The sequence below is a fragment of the Ahaetulla prasina genome, chromosome 2 (assembly GCF_028640845.1).
Source record: "Ahaetulla prasina isolate Xishuangbanna chromosome 2, ASM2864084v1, whole genome shotgun sequence".
Taxonomy (NCBI): domain Eukaryota; kingdom Metazoa; phylum Chordata; class Lepidosauria; order Squamata; family Colubridae; genus Ahaetulla; species Ahaetulla prasina.
In genome coordinates, this window is record NC_080540.1 from 189,296,538 (window position 1) to 189,312,777 (window position 16,240).

Sequence of the window (16,240 nt, forward strand, 5' to 3'; positions counted from 1 at the left end):
AGTTCAATCAGTCAATCAGAATAGAGCTGGAAGAGACCTTGGAGGTCTTCTGGTCCAACCCCTGCCAAAGCAGGAGACCCTATACCTGTGATGGCGAACCTATGGCAAGCATGCCACAGGTGGCAGGCAGAGCCCTCTCTGCAAGCACGTGAGCTGTTGCCCCAGCTCAGCTTCAGCGTGCATGCGCATGCGTCTCCCGCCAACCATCTAATTTTAGGGTCTCTGCCACACATGCGGGGGGGCAGAGTGCATGCGGTAGATGCGCACACTTGCATGGGGGGCAGAGGGTCACGCACGCATGCACAGGGGTCATGCATGTGAGGGAGCACAGGGAGGTCACGTATGCATGCGTGGGGATGGGGGAGCACGGGGGGGCATGTGCACATGCACTCGGGGCATGGGAGGGTGGGGGTAACGCAAGTGGGGGCAGGGGAGCACAGGGAGTCATATGAACATGTGCTGGGGTGTGGCGCATAGGGGGGTCACACATGAATTGCATTATAGGTGTGGGCATGCACACACGCTTTCGGCACATGACAACAAAAAGGTTAGCCATGACTGTCCTATACCATTTCAGATAGGTGGCTGTCCAGTCTTTTCTTAAAAACCTCCAATGATGAAGTCCCTAGAATCGTGATGGCAAACCTATGGCACGTGTACCACAGGTGGCATGTGGAGCCATATTGGTGGGCACGCAAGTGTTGCCCTAGCTCAGCTCCAGCGTGCATGTGTGCACTGGTAGCTGATTTTTGGGCCTTCCAGGCCCACTGGAAGTCAGGAAATAGGCCTCCAGGGGAGTGGGGAAGGTCGTTTTTGCTCTCCCCAGGCTCCAAGAAAGCCTCTGGAGCCTGGGGAGGGTGAAAACTGGGTCTACCGCACCCACCGTGCCAAAAGCAGGGAAAGCCAGGGGGGTTGCATGCATGGAGGGTACACTGAATTATGGGTGTGGGCACGCATGCGTGCAATCCCCCCTGTGCTCCCCCCCACTTTTGGCATGTGATGGCAAAAAGGTTAGCCATCATTGCCCTAGAACTTTGAAGGCAAACTGTTTCACTGGTTAATTGTCCTCACTTTCAGGAAGTTTCTCCTTAATTCCAGGTTCCTTCTCTCCTTGGTTAGTTTCCATCGTTTCTTGTCTTGCTTTCTGGTGCTTTGGAAAATAAATTGACCCCCTCTTCTTTGTGGCAGCCCCTCAGATATTGGAACACTGCCATCATGTCATACCTAGTCTTTCTTTTCTCTGGACTGGCCATACCCAGTTCCTGCAACCATTCTTCATATATTTTTGTCTCCAGGCTTTTAATCATCGTAATTGCTCTTCTCTGCACTCTTTCTAGAATTTCAACATTTTTTTTTATGATATGGTGACTGAAACTGGATGCAGTATTCCAGGTATGATCTTACTAAGGATTTAGAAATTGGTACTAATACTTTACATGGTTTTGATTCCATGCCTCTGTTTATACAACCAAGGATTGTATTAGCTATTTTGGCTACTGCTAGCTCATGTTTAAGTGATTGTCCACTAGGACTCCAAGGTCCCTCTCACAATTACTGTTTTTGAGCCAGGCTTTGCCTCATCTGTTCTTGTCTCTTTTTTTTTTAGTCCCTAGGTGTAGGACCTTTCTTTTCTCTACAGTAAATTTCATTTTGTTAGATAGGGCCCATTGTTCAAGTCTGTCAAGTTCTTTTTGGATCCTGAGCTTGTTTTCTGGGATGTTGGCTATTCCTGGCAGCTTTGTGTGATCTGCAAATTTGCTGAGTTCCCCTTCCCTCATCTAAGTCATTTATGAAGATATTGAGGAATACTGGCCCTAAGACCTTGTGGTAGTTCACTGATTATTTCCCTTCATGTAGATTTAGTAGCATTAAGGATTACTCATTGAGTACGATTTGTCAGCCAGTTGTAAATCCATCTGGTGGTGATGCTGTCTATCTCACATTTTTCTATTTTACGAAAAAAAAGGTTGTTGTACACTTTGTCAAATGCTTTGTTGAAGTCTAAATATACTATGTCCACAGCATTTCGCTGGTCTACTAATTTAGTGAATGAAATGAATGAAAGAATGAAATAAGATTGGTTTGGCATGATCTGTTTTTAACAAACCCGTGCTGGTTACTAATTATAACTTTATTTGTTTCTAGATGTTCACAGGTCTGGTTTGTTTAATTATTTTTTCCAGTATTTCCCAGGTATTGATGTTAGGCTAATTGATTGATCTCATCTAAAATACTTCTTCTGATTCTCTGCCATGATATAATGTCATGTGTTTCATTCATTCTCTGAGTTCATTTTAGAATGAACCTCTTCCTTCCTTCCAGGACTTGAAAGGGGTGTGTACATTCGCGCAACAACTGGTTTGCAATTAGAGTGGAAGAGGGAGTATTTATTTCATTTTGACCTGGCTTCATGATAATCTCACAGAAGATCTCTTCCACTTTTTCTCCAGTGAGAAAAAGTTAATAGAATTCAAAAAATAACTGCTGCATTATCAGTTTGAAATACCATTGGTCTTCTAATAATCTCTAATAGGATGCCCTAAATTCTAGATAGCTGTAGAATGAAACAAACAAACCTATTTTGTTTGATACTGATATGGCATGCTAATGTCCCCTGACAGGAAATACTGAGTTGTAGGACATGTTGAATGCCACTAGACTCTCCCCCTAATTCCCAAATAATACCTGGTAGTCTGCTTTCATCACATACAATTTTCATAACCCAGCACACCTTATTTCCTATTGTGGCTAAAATGGAATGGCTTTATCTTTGCAAACAATAGGAAAACAGCACCACCAATTGACCAAGGCAATTCTTGTTCCAAATGAAGATCTAAATAAATATTGCCACCTGGCATCACCACTCTTTGTGCAATCTTTTATGCAATAGGGACCCCTAGTGATCTGCTAAATTGTGAACAACATTCATATTAATCCTAAATATAATCTTCCCATAGCAACTAGCATAGTTTAAAGAGTGAATTTTATTCAGAAAATATCTGATTTCCTTTTCCTACATGAATAGCTTCTATTTCTCCTAAATATCTTTGTTTTTACAGCCAACTTTTCTAACCAACAAGACCACTTTATTTATTTATCGCGTTCGATGTATACAGGCGATCGCGTGCCCCGATCCCCCTGGCTTCTCCCGTTCCCCGGATGGTCAAGACCCTCAGAGCCTGGGCCTTCGTCTGATGTTATGCAACGCACGGTCCGTGGCCAATAAGGCCCCCCTAATACATGATCTGATTCAGGGGGGTGCCGCGGATATTATAGGCGTTACGGAGACCTGGTTGGGCACTGAAGGGGGCGTGCCCCTGGTTGAGATGTGCCCACCGGGTTTCCGTGCATTCCATCAGCCGAGGGCCCAGGGTAGGGGTGGGGTGGTGGTGGTTGTTATTAAAGAGAGTCTAGAGCCGAGGGAGACCACTGTACCTCAGATCGCCGGGTGTGAATCCCTCTTTGTGAGGTGGGGTCATAGATGTCAGATGGGCTTGCTGATCGCGTACCTGGCTCCTTGCTGCGTGACAGCCGCCCTGCCCGAGCTCCTGGAGGTGCTTGCCGGGGTGGCAGTGGAGACCCCCAGACTTTTAGTCATAGGGGACTTTAACTGCCATCTGCTGGCTCGTCATCGACAGTAGCTCGGGAGTTCATGGCCTCCATGACGGCCCTGGACCTGACTCAAGTAGTGGATGGCCCCACTCACATTGGGGAGGCACACTGGACCTGATTTTATCTCTGGTCAGTGGTTGAAGGATCTGGACTTGGGAGATATAGTCACAGAGCCTTTGTCATGGTCAGATCACTCTCTCCTTCGCCTGGACTTTCTGACCGCTACCCAACACCGCAGGGAGACGGAACCATTACGTTGGTACCGTCCCAGGCGCCTGATGGACCCAGAGAGGTTCCGGACGGAGCTTGGGCCATTCCCTGAGGGTCTGGCTCACGGCACGGCAGAGGAACTAGCTGCAGCCTGGGAACGGGCTGCGGCTGGGGCTTTAGACCGTGTCGTGCCTCTGCGGCCTCTGACCCGGCGCAGATCCCAACCGGCTCCCTGGTTCTCCGAGGAGCTGAGGGGGATGAAACGCCGGAGAAGACGCCTAGAGAGTTCTTGGAGGTCCAGCCGTTCAGAGGCTGATCGGACACTAGTTAGATCCTATACTAGGACCTACCTAGTGGCACTGAGGGAAGCGAGGCGTTGCTACGCCTCCTCCCCCATTGCGTCGGCAGATAACCGCCCAGCTGCCCTGTTTCGGGTGGCCCGCTCCCTCCTTCACCAGGGGGAGCGGGATGACCCGTTGCAGGGACGTGCTGAGGAGTTTAACGGTTATCTATACGATAAAATCGTTCAGCTTCGGGACGGTCTGGACCAAAATTGCAACGATTCAGATGAGGCGTCTGAGGGTGGTCTTAGTGACATTTTCTGGGATGAGTTTGACCCTGTGGCTCCCGAGGACATGGACAGGTTGTTGGGTAGGCTGAATGCCACCACGTGTTTACTGGACCCGTGCCCCTCCTGGCTGGTGCCGGCCACTCAGGAGGTGACACGAGGCTGGCTCCAGGGGATTACGAGCTTCCTTGTTGGAGGGAGTCTTCCGCCGCCTTGAAAGAGGCGGTGGTGAGGCCCTCCTCAAGAAGCCTTCCTGACCCGCTGTTTTAGGTAATTATCGTCGTCTCCAACCCGCTCATGGCGAAGGTTGTAGAGAGTATGGTGGCATATCAGTTTCCCCTGCACCTGGAGGAAACTGTCTATCTAGACCTGCTCCAGTCCGCTTCCGCCCGGTTACAGCACTGAGACGGCTTTGGTCGCGTTGGTGGATGATCTCTGAAGGGCCAGGATAGGGGTTGTTCCTCTGCCCTGGTCCTATTAGACCTCTCAGCGGCTTTCGATACCATCGACCATGGTATCCTGCTGCGCCGGTTGGAGGGATTGGGAGTGAGAGGCACCGCTTATCGGTGGTTCTCCTCCTATCTCTCCGACCGGTCGCAGACGGTGTTGGCGGGCAGAGGTCACCCGCGCCTCACTTGTGGGTGCCGCAGGGTCGATTCTCTCGCCTTCTGTTCAACATCTACATGAAGCCGCTGGGTGAGATCATCAGTGGCTTCGTGTGAGGTACCAGCTGTACGCTGATGACACCCAGCTGTACTTTTCCACACCGGGCCACCCCAATGAAGCTATCAAGTGCTGTCCCGTGTCTGGAAGCCGACGGGTCTGGATGGGGAGAAACAGGCTCAAGCTCAATCCCTCCAAGACGGAGTGGCTGTGGATGCCGGCATCCCGGTACAGTCAGCTGAGTCCACGGCTGACTGTTGGGAGCGAGTCATTGGCCCCGATGGAGAGGGTACGCAACTTGGGCGTTCTCCTGGATGAACGGCTGTCTTTTGAAGACCACCTGGCGGCCGTCTCCAGGAGAGCTTTCCACCAGGTTCGCCTGGTGCGCCAGTTGCGCCCCTTTGTAGACCGGGATGCCTTATGCACAGTCACTCACGCCCTTGTGACGTCTCGTCTGGATTACTGCAATGCTCTCTACATGGGGCTCCCCTTGAGGGGCATCCGGAGGCTTCAGTTAGTCCAGAATGCAGCTGCGCGGGTGATAGAGGGAGCCCCTCGTGGCTCCCACGTGACACCTATCCTGCGCAGGCTGCACTGGCTACCTGTGGCCTTCCGGGTGCGCTTCAAGGTGTTGGTGAACGTCTTCAAAGCGCTCCATGGCATAGGGCCGGGCTATCTACGGGACCGCCTGCTGCTACCGAATACCTCTCACCGACCCGTGCGCTCTCACAGAGAGGGACTCCTCAGGGTGCCGTCGGCGCGACAGTGTCGTCTGGCGACGCCCAGGGGAAGGGCCTTCTATGTGGGGGCTCCCGCCCTCTGGAACGAACTCCCCCCAGGACTCCGTCAACTTCCGGACCTCCGAACCTTTCGTCGCGAGCTTAAAACTCACCTATTCATCTGCGCTGGACTGGGTTAGTTTTTAAACTTATGGGTTTTTAATGGGTTTTATTCTAAATTTTTAACCGTGGCCAATTCAATAAGTTTTTTAATTATATTTTAATCGTATGTATATTGTATTATTTTGTATTTTTACCAGGCTGTGAACCGCCCTGAGTCCTTCGGGAGAAGGGCGGTATAAAAATTTAAATAATAAATAAATAAATAAATAAATTTTTATTCATTTAATTTTACTAAGTATAGCAATCCCAGCTGCATTATGTCACCTATACATTTCTTTTACATATTCTTTTAAACCTTTAATAAAAAATAATACAAGTATCAGGCCCCAGACAGAGTTATGAAGCATTTTACTCAATACCTTACACATATTTCATTCCTCACTGCTCTCTCTCAGTCCAACCCTCTTTGTAGGATGTTGTGAGGCAAATAGAAGGTGGGAATATTAAGTACATTGAGTTGCACTTAATAAAAATGGGGTATAATCTAATAAGTAAATAAATAACCGTGTGGGCTGTTTCTTCCAGGGCTCACTTTAAGAAAAAAAAACCTAAAAAACATTTTTTTCATTCAAACCTTCCACCTCCAATAATTTGTTTTTAATATTGTTATCTTATATTTATTTTTTTTGTTCCTTTATTAGTCATTTTGGAAAGATTATTATTTACAGCTTTATAGTTATGTTATATTTTATTATAGGTATTTTGATTTATACTACAGGTAGTCTTCAACTTGCAAGTTCGCTTAGTGACGGAAGTTACAAAGGCTCTGAAAAAAGTGACTTATGACCATTTTTCACACTTATGACCATCACATCATCCTCATGGTCATGTGATTTACATCTGGATGCTTGGTAACTGGTTCATATTTATGATGATTGCAGTGTCTGGGCTCATGTGATCACCTTTTGTGTTCTGACAAGCAAAGTCCGTGGGGAAGCCAGATTCACTTAACAACTGTGTTACTAATTTAACAATTACAGTGATTCACTTAACAACTGAGGCAAGAAAAGTCATAAAATGAGGTAAAACTCACCTAACAAATTTCTCACCAAAATAAATTATGGACTCAATTGTACATTGAGTATTAACCTGTATTAATCACTGTGGACTGGTTTGCCCAGGAGTGTGCAGGTTGCAATAATTAACAGATTAACAGAATTGGAAGGGAGGTCATCCAGTCCAACCCCCAGCCCAAGCAGGAGACCCTACACCATTTCTGACAAATGCAGTCCAATCTCTTCTTGAAAGCCTCCAGTGATGAAGCTCCCACAACTTCTGAAGGCAAATTGTTCCATTGGTTTATTGCTCTCACTGTTAAAATATTTCTCTTATTTCCAGGTTGAATCATTCCTTGTTCAGTTTCCATCCATTATTCCTTGTCTGGCCTTCAGGTGCCTTGGAAAATAGCTTGACCCCTTCCTCTCTGTGGCAGCCCCTCAAATATTGGAACACTGCTATCATGTCTCCCCTGGTCCTTCTCTTCACTAGACTAGCCATACCCAGTTCCTGTAACCGGTCTTCATATGTTTTAGCCTCCAGTCCCCAAATCATCTTTGTTGCTCTTCTGTGCACTCTTTCTAGAGTCTCAACATCTTTTTTATAGTGTGATGACCAAAACTGGATGCAATATTCTAGGTGTGATCTTACTAAGGTTTTATAGATTGGTATTAGTACTTCACTTGATCTTGATGTATCCCTCTGTTAATGCAATTTAGGATTGCATTGGCCTTTTTTGCTGCTGCTGCACACTGCTGGCTTATATTTAATTGGTTGTCCACTAAGACTCCAAGATCCCTCTCACAATTACTGCTATTAAGCCAGGTTTCACCCAATCTATATGTGCACTTTTAGTTTTTCTTGCCTACGTGTAAGACTTTACTTTTCCCTACATTGAATTTCATTTTGATAGATAGGGCCCAGTGTTCAAGTCTGTCAAAATCCATCTGGATCTTGAGCCTATCATCTAGGGTGTTGGTTATTCCTGGCAGTTTAGTATTTTTTTTTATTTGCATTTATATCCCACCCTTCTCCGAAGACTGAGGGCGGCTTACACTATGTTAGCAATAGTCTTCATCCTATTTGTATATTTATATACAAAGTCAACTTTTATTGCCCCCAACTATCTGGGTCCTCATTTTACCTACCTTATAAAGGATGGAAGGCTGAGTCAACCTTGGGCCTGGTGGGACTAGAACTTGCAGTAATTGCAGGCAGCTGTGTTAATAACAGACTGTCTTACCAGTCTGAGCCACAGAGGTATCATCTGCAAATTTGGTAAGTTCCCCTTCCATTCCCTCATCTAAGTCATTTATGAAGATATTGAAGAGTAGTGGGCCTAAGGACTACTCGTTGGGTACAGTTTGTCAGCCAGTTACATGGTGATGCTATCTAGCCCACATTTTTTCTAGCTTACCAAGAAGTAGGTTGTGGTCTACTTTGTTGAATGCCTTGCTGAAATCTAAGTATATTATGTCCACAGCAGGGGTGGTATTCACTTACCTTCGCTACCAGTTCACAAATGTGAGTGTGCAGGGCCTTTCACGCATGCACAGAACATCAAAAACAGGCCATGATGACATCCAGGTGGGTGGGCGGAGCCTCCCACAGCCACTGCTACAGGTTCACCCGAGCCAGATAGAACCGGCTGAATACCAGCACTAGTCCACAGTATTTCACTGGTCTAATAATTTAGTCACTGTGTTGAAGAATGAAATAAGATTGGTTTGGCATGATCTGTTTTTAACAAAACTGTGCTGACTTCTAGTTATTACTTTACTCATTTCTAGATGTTGGCAGATCTGTTTTTTTATTATCTTTTCCAGTAACTTCCCACGTTAGGCTAATTGATCTGTAGTTTCCTGGGTCCGGTTCCCCCCCCCCTTTTTTTAAAGATGGGAACCACATCAGCTCTTTTTCAGTCCTCTGGTGGTTCCCTGGTGCTCCAGGATTTTTGAAAGATGTGGTACAGTGGTTCTGAGATGACAGCTGCCAATTCCTTTAGAACTCTGGGATGTAATCTATCAGGCCCCAGTGATTTGTATTCATCAAGATCAGACTGGTATTCTCTTACCTACCGCTGGGCAGCCAGAGGGGGGACCAGCCGCAAAATGTGGGGCCCACCTTGTTTGCTGAAGCCACCAGGCAGATTCCCCCCCCCAAGACCATCTCGAAAAGGTTCATTCCTCAGGCCATGACCCAACCCTCCCCCCAGAGCACACGAGGGGTCTCTTTGGGGAAAGTGAGTAGGCCCTCTGTATCATAGGAGCACCCCGATAAGTTTTCCGGAAAAGAACTTCTCAGTAATTGACACCCTCTTTCCCAGTTGAGTCTGTGAGGTAGCTCTTGCTTGCAGGAGGAGGAGGAGGAGGGCAGTGTAAAACAGTGCCACCTTAAACCAAAGCCTCTGGGTAACTGGGAAAGAAAGCCTACAAAATAGAAAGGTACCATAATCCAGGCCAAAGATGGAAGAAAGCCAGGCTTTCAACACCTATGACTATAGTTAGGAAGATGGGGGTGTCTCAGAAGTGCAGCCTTCAGAGCCAAGTCCCTCTTCTGCCCCCATGAAAATCATCCCCCACCCCACTCACTCCAGTTAAATGTGCCTAGAATGATAGGGCTTGTTTTAAATGGAGAAAAAGATCTGTGCTGCTTGTTATCAAAATCCAAGTGGAAGTGAGGACATGGCTGATCCTGATGCTAGTAGACTGAGGCAGAATTCTTTTTTTCTTGTTTTCCTCCCCCAAAATTAAGGTGCATCTTATACTCTGGTGCATCTTATACTCCGAAAAATATGGTATCTTTGCCTTTTGTTGCAAGTCTTTGTTCATTCTGAGCCTTTACTTTCCTGACTTTGTCTTTACAGATTCTGGCTATCTGTTGATATTCTGCCTTAGTTATGTGTTCTTTCAATTTTTTGTACTTGTCCATTTTGTCAGAGAGATATTTGTGCAGCCATGCTGATTTCTTTTTGGATTTCTTGTTTTTCTTTTTCACTGGCATTGTGCTGGACTGGGCTTTTATGATCATATTTTTCAGAGTTTCTCAAGCTTTCCCCTTTAGGATTTTCATTCAAAGAATATTTTCCAAGTTCTCTCTGAGTTTGTTAAAATCAACTCTTATAAAATCTAGGACTCTGGTATCATTATGTTGTTCTGTGCATTTCTTTAGCAATGTAGTGGTCCTTTACATACAGTGAAACTCCACCTCCTCTTTTATGGGGTCTGGTTTTTTTAAAACAGTTTTTATCCTTCTATTCATGTAGGGATGAATGACATGAAAAAGGACTTGAAAACAATATTGAGTGATTGTTTTGATTTACTAAGAGAAAAACTGGAACTCTCCTGTCTCAGAGTTTATAATTGGAGTTGGGTTCTTCTGGAATGCTGACAACCCATTTCCCACAGAAAACACCTGGAGCCACAAAACTCAGGTAGGCATGGCTGGGGCAGGTCATGTGACTAGGTGGGAGTGATGTTGAGTTGTCCATGCCAACCCAGGTTTTGTGGCTCCCAGTGTTGTCTTTTCTGTGGGAAACAGGTCCAAATGACTCTTTGAGTGTTTAAGGTTGCAGCTGATCTAGCTGAAGCATTTAGTGAGCAGAAATCAGACATACTCTCTCCATATTGCCCCACTGACTGTACCATTAAAATACTGCCTGGGGCGAAATTACTCAAACCAAAAATGTACTCAATGACCCCAAGGGAGATGGAGGAGCTCAGAAGTTTCAGGATATAAATCTAGCTACCCAACTGGCAAAATCTTTGAGATTATGCATGGATTTGGGGGGGATGGATTAATGAGGTTTGTGTGGAAAATATGTACCTCACTTCCCCCCTTATGAAGAACATGCTGGGATACGTAGCCAAGGGAAGGATGTTCACCAAGCTGGGACTTGAGAGAAGCATACTACTGAGTGAGAATTAAAGAGGGTGATGAACTACTCAAAATTTCCACTACCATTTCTTTAGAACCTATCAGAACCTGCTGAATAGCACCCCTGGTTCACACCCTTTAAAGAAACCACGAGAATCAAGTTTGTGCCAATGCCAGAATTTCTGAAGAAACCCCCTCCCTCAGTATTGTTAGCTCAATGGATGGACACTCTAAAAACTGTCCGGGAAAATGTGTAGAAAGCACATCTGAATAAAGCCAGAGTCACAAAAGAAACAGGCAGATTGGAAGAGATCCCACCAGAAGTAGTTCAGAATTTGGGAGAAAGTATACATGTCTACTAAGTACCTGAAATTGAACCAAACTATGTCCCAAGTACAAAGGTCCATGCCCAAATTATGGTTACCAAAGGTGCTCAGAAGAGTCAACTGGGTGTTCCACTGTAGCTTATTGAAACCCTTCCAACAAGGCTCTAAACTAAGACCAGTCAAAGGGGAGCCTTTGTAGTGGTGGGAGAGGAACACTATGAGATCAAGGAAATACTGGATTCAAGATATTTTAGGGGGAAATTACAATACTTAGTGCAGTGGAAAGGATATCCCTCAGCTGACATTGAGTGGGTAAGGTCCCACAATGCTAACACAGTGCCATGCAAAATCCCTCAATGACCGAGATTACTGAAGGTGAAGACAACCTACCATGTTTTCCCGAAAATAAGACCCTGTCTTATAATTTTTTTAAACCCCAAAATAAGCACTTGGCCTTATTTTCAGGGAGGTCTTATTATTTTGGGGCACGTGGAGCAAGATGGGGTTCCTCTTGCCATCTTACCTGATTTCCAGCTCTGCGTTTAAATATTTTTGGGGAGGGCTTATTTTAGCGCATGCGCTCAAAAGCCCAATTGGGCTTATTATCAGAGAATGTCTTATTTTCAGGGAAACAGAGTAGATAATGGAATTAATCTATGCTTAGTATTTTCCAGGTGTCCTTTTCCTTCAGGGAGTCGGCATGTCAAGATTGAACTGCTTTGCTTCTTTCAAACTTTAATGCTTTTCAACTTGCCAATGAACTGAGGGGAGGGAAGGGGGAAATAGAATGCAGAGAATGTGTGCGTGGACTGTGATAGCTTGGCAACCACCACTGCAGGTGCTTGAGAAAGAGATGGACTGTTTCCATAACAAAATGATGTCTCATAATTGAACAATGTGATCACCCAGGGGTGGGGAGAAAGGGAAGTTATTATTTAACTAAGCAAACATTTGCAAGGGAAAACCAGAGTTGGTTTTTATTATTTGGTACCAAAATAGTGTAGCCAATAAAGTTTTACTTTTGAGAATTCAAAGCTCCCAAGAGTTTCCTTATTTTGGGTTCACTAGTAGGACAATTGACAGGATCACCATAACTCCAGGAGGAACCAGTGGGTATTCTACCTCTGCTGCCTTCGCCATACTGCTTGCCCATTGCCCCTTTTTCCAGGGCAAGGGGGTCCTGATGCTGCCTGTCCTCCGCGCATGGATTGCTGCTCCAGCTTCTCAATCTCCTGTTTAGAGCACACTTCTCCCAATTTTTCCCCACCTTCCGACTTCTTGTCGGCTGCTGACATCTCAATATCGCAGTCTCCTGGAGGATCCAGGTAGTCAGCGGTAGATAGGCTGAGAGCTGGTTTAATGTCAGGTTTAATGTCCAACTAGTGAATCCAAAAAGATAATTCCTGGAACATTGTTCTTTCCAAAAAGTGATGATGTTCATCCATCGTGTTCAAAGAGGACCTTAACATCTAGTAGGTTGTGGGCTATTCACAATGTGTCCGCAGGTGGCTAGTAAGGTCTATACGGGCATAAACTGTTCTGCTACATGTCGGGCAGACATGTGTGAGCACCTTTGCTGCAGCATTTGCAGCTCTGGCTTTGCGGAGTGCTCACTTCTCTTGTGCTGTGGTTGTTCTTCTGTCCTCAGATGTCTGGCGGCTTTGGTGGATCAGCGTGCGCCATGTCGATCGGTCTTGTGCCAGGGTTTCTGATGAGGTGTGTTGATATCCAGGGACTTGAAGGAGGCTTTCAATGTGTCTTTGCATCGCTTCCTTTGTCCCAAAAAGTAAAACTATTGAATACACCACATTGGCACAGAAGAAGCAAAACCAGTTCTGAGTTTCCCATGCAAAAGCTCACATAGTTAAACTTGCATTTCCTCTTTCGCCAACCCCTTCAGTTCATTGTGCTAACCAATTAAATCTATTTTTTTGTTATGATAACAGCCCATGTCATTCAAATACCTGCATGGTGTGACCATGAGATGATAGCAGGGTCTCACAATCTGCAGACAGAGTCTTGGCATTTCATTCCCATCCCAGAGATTTCAACCACCCCACTCCTGATTGTTGTCAAGCTGAGACCAAAGAAGTAACTAGGTAAAAGAGTGAATCATTCTTGACACAAACAACAACAACAAAAAAATCATGGAAACAGAGACTGACACTATAGTGACTTAAAAAGTGTGCCATATTTTTCATCTTATGCCTACAGAAGACCCAAACTATGTTATGTATCAAATGTAAACTATCTGAATTACTAGAAGAAAAATTAAAGAATCTAGAGGCAACTCTAGCTACTCTGAAATTCAATGAAGGAAGCAAGAAATCCCAACCTAAACAAGAAGACTACATCAAAATAAAACACAATAGATAATAAAAAAATGATCCTATATATCAGGGGTGTAAAATTCAATTTCATTGAAGGCCACATCAGGCTTGTAGTTGACTCTGGGGGGTAGGGGGCTGGAGGGCGTGGCCAGAGTGGATGTGGCCAGGGTGGGCATGACCAGGTTCATATGTATGCTCCAAAAACATCCTTTCTTTTATATGTAAAGACAATGGGAGAGTTTTTATTTATTGAAAATTTGAAGGAAATATTGTGGATAAAAGGACAACATATTAGTAAATAAATAGAAAGCTTATAGCTTTCATGAAATTTGAATTTCATTATTTCCTTGCTTGCTTGAATTATTATATAGAACTAGTTCATTGCATCATTTTAAAAAAAGCTTTATAAAATTCAGAACATATTACTATCACCATTATTTATCATTTTTTGACAAATCAATCCATGTAATCATATAAGAAGAAATAAACTAAAACCAGTAAAAGGAGTATTGATCACCCTTGAATTATTTCTTGAAATTGCAGTTGGTGGAAATGTGGTAGCTAGGATGCTAAGGCATAAGGATCCACATGATGTCTGAACTGAAAAATCTGAGTCACCGTCAGTTACCTGCCAGATATAACCTTCAGAGTTGGAATTCTGGAAATAAAGATGTTCTATACAGTTAACTATTCTGCAAGAGTATAGGTGATGCAGTACTCCTGTCATCAATATACTATATACCCGTGATGGCAAACCCATGGCATGTGTGCCAGAGATGGCACGCAGTGCCCTCTCTGTGTGCACATGAGCCATTGCCCCAGCTCAGCTCAACCTCACGCTGGCCAACTGGTCTTCAGGTCTCTGCTGCGCATGTGTGTGCGGGTAGGGTGCATGCAAGGGGCCATGCACGCATGCACGGGGACGCATGCACAGGGGGCATGTGCACATCCATATGGGTGCCCCCTATGAGTGCATGCGTGGGGGCCACACTTGCATTGCATTTTGAGGGTTCAGGCATGCACGATTTGGGCACTTGGTCCAGAAAAGGTTAGCCATCACTGCTATATACTGTAATATCATGAAATTGTTTTCCAATAGAACTAGGGAGTTCCTGGTTGAGATCTACTCACAGCTGTGAAAGCTTTCTTGGTAACTTTGCTCCAATCACTTTCCCTCATCCCAACCTTCTTCACAGGACTGTTGCTGTAAAGAAGGCATTGGAGGGCTGTATAGGCTGAATTTTGAGGAAAAATGGGATATAAATTGAACACACAAAATAACATGATGCAGCCATGTTACTTTAGGGCAATAGAGGGGGAAATAAGTGTTTTATCTAATTAAGAAGACTACAGGAAGGGCTTTTGGTAGGAGCAGACTAGATCTCTGCAAGATACTTATGATGCCGTGCAATGGACTTGGCAACATCCAACATATTCCTTTTAGTAGGAAAATTGGAAGATCAAGCACTGAGCACTTTAGAAAAATGGAAGTACAGAAAAGTAACTAAGTAAGTAAGTAAGGCAGTTGAGGCTTTATTCACTTCATCAATATTTACATATATATGGGCCCCAAGACCTACAAAATGATGAGGCCATAAATAGCAAAGTGATGTCAGGATTGAATAGAATGTTAGCCACCCATGAAACAAAATATAGCAGCTATTTTTAACTTTAGCTTTTTGGGGATGGAATGGCCACACACACACACACATAATTGGCAGTCTGTAATTACAGAACATGGATTTATAGTAATTCTTAATGGAGATATATACAGGTGAGGCACAGGCCTTAATGAAGAGACTCCCAAGTGTAGCATATTTTAGGGGCACCTGTCCTGTGGTATTAAGAATGAACCAATACTCTTTAATATACGTTGAGACTATGACCACATAAGCAAACAGCATAGTATTTTGAGAGGGCTGACTGTCAGATGGATAATCTATTATTTATTTATTTATTTATTTATTTAATTAAATTTTTATACCGCCCTTCTCCCGAAGGACTCAGGGCGGTTCACAGCCAGATAAAAACAAAACAACAATACATAAATACAAGATAAAACAATATTTAAAAAACTTATTAAATTTGGCCCAGATTAAAATATATTTAAAACAGTAAAACCCACTAAGTAAAATTAAAAGCCGAATAAAAAATCTAAAATTCTATGCCAGTCCTGCGCGGATAAATAAATATGTCTTCAGCTTGCGGCGGAAGGTTCAAAGGTCAGGAAGTTGACGAAGTCCTGGGGGAAGTTCATTCCAGAGGGTGGGAGCCCCCACAGAGAAGGCCCTCCCCCTGGGGGCCGCCAGTCGACATTGCTTGGCTGACGGTACCCTGAGGAGTCCCTCCCTGTGAGAGCGCACGGGTCGATGGGAGGCAAACGGTGGCAGTAGGCGGTCCCGTAAGTAACCTGGTCCTAAGCCATGGAGCGCTTTAAAGGTGGTAACCAACACCTTGAAGTGCACCCGAAAGACCACAGGCAGCCAGTGCAGTCTGCGCAGGAGTGGTGTTACATGGGAGCTACAAGTGGCTCCCTCTATCACCCATGCAGCTGCATTCTGAACCATCTGGAGTCTTCGGGTGCTCTTCAAGGGGAGCCCCATGTAGAGAGCATTGCAGTAGTCCAAGCGAGAGGTAACAAGAGCATGAGTGACTGTGCATAAGGCATCCCGGTCAAGAAAGGGGCGCAACTGGCGGATCAGGTGAACCTGATAAAAGGCTCTCCTGGAGACGGTCGTCAGGTGTTCTTCAAAAGAC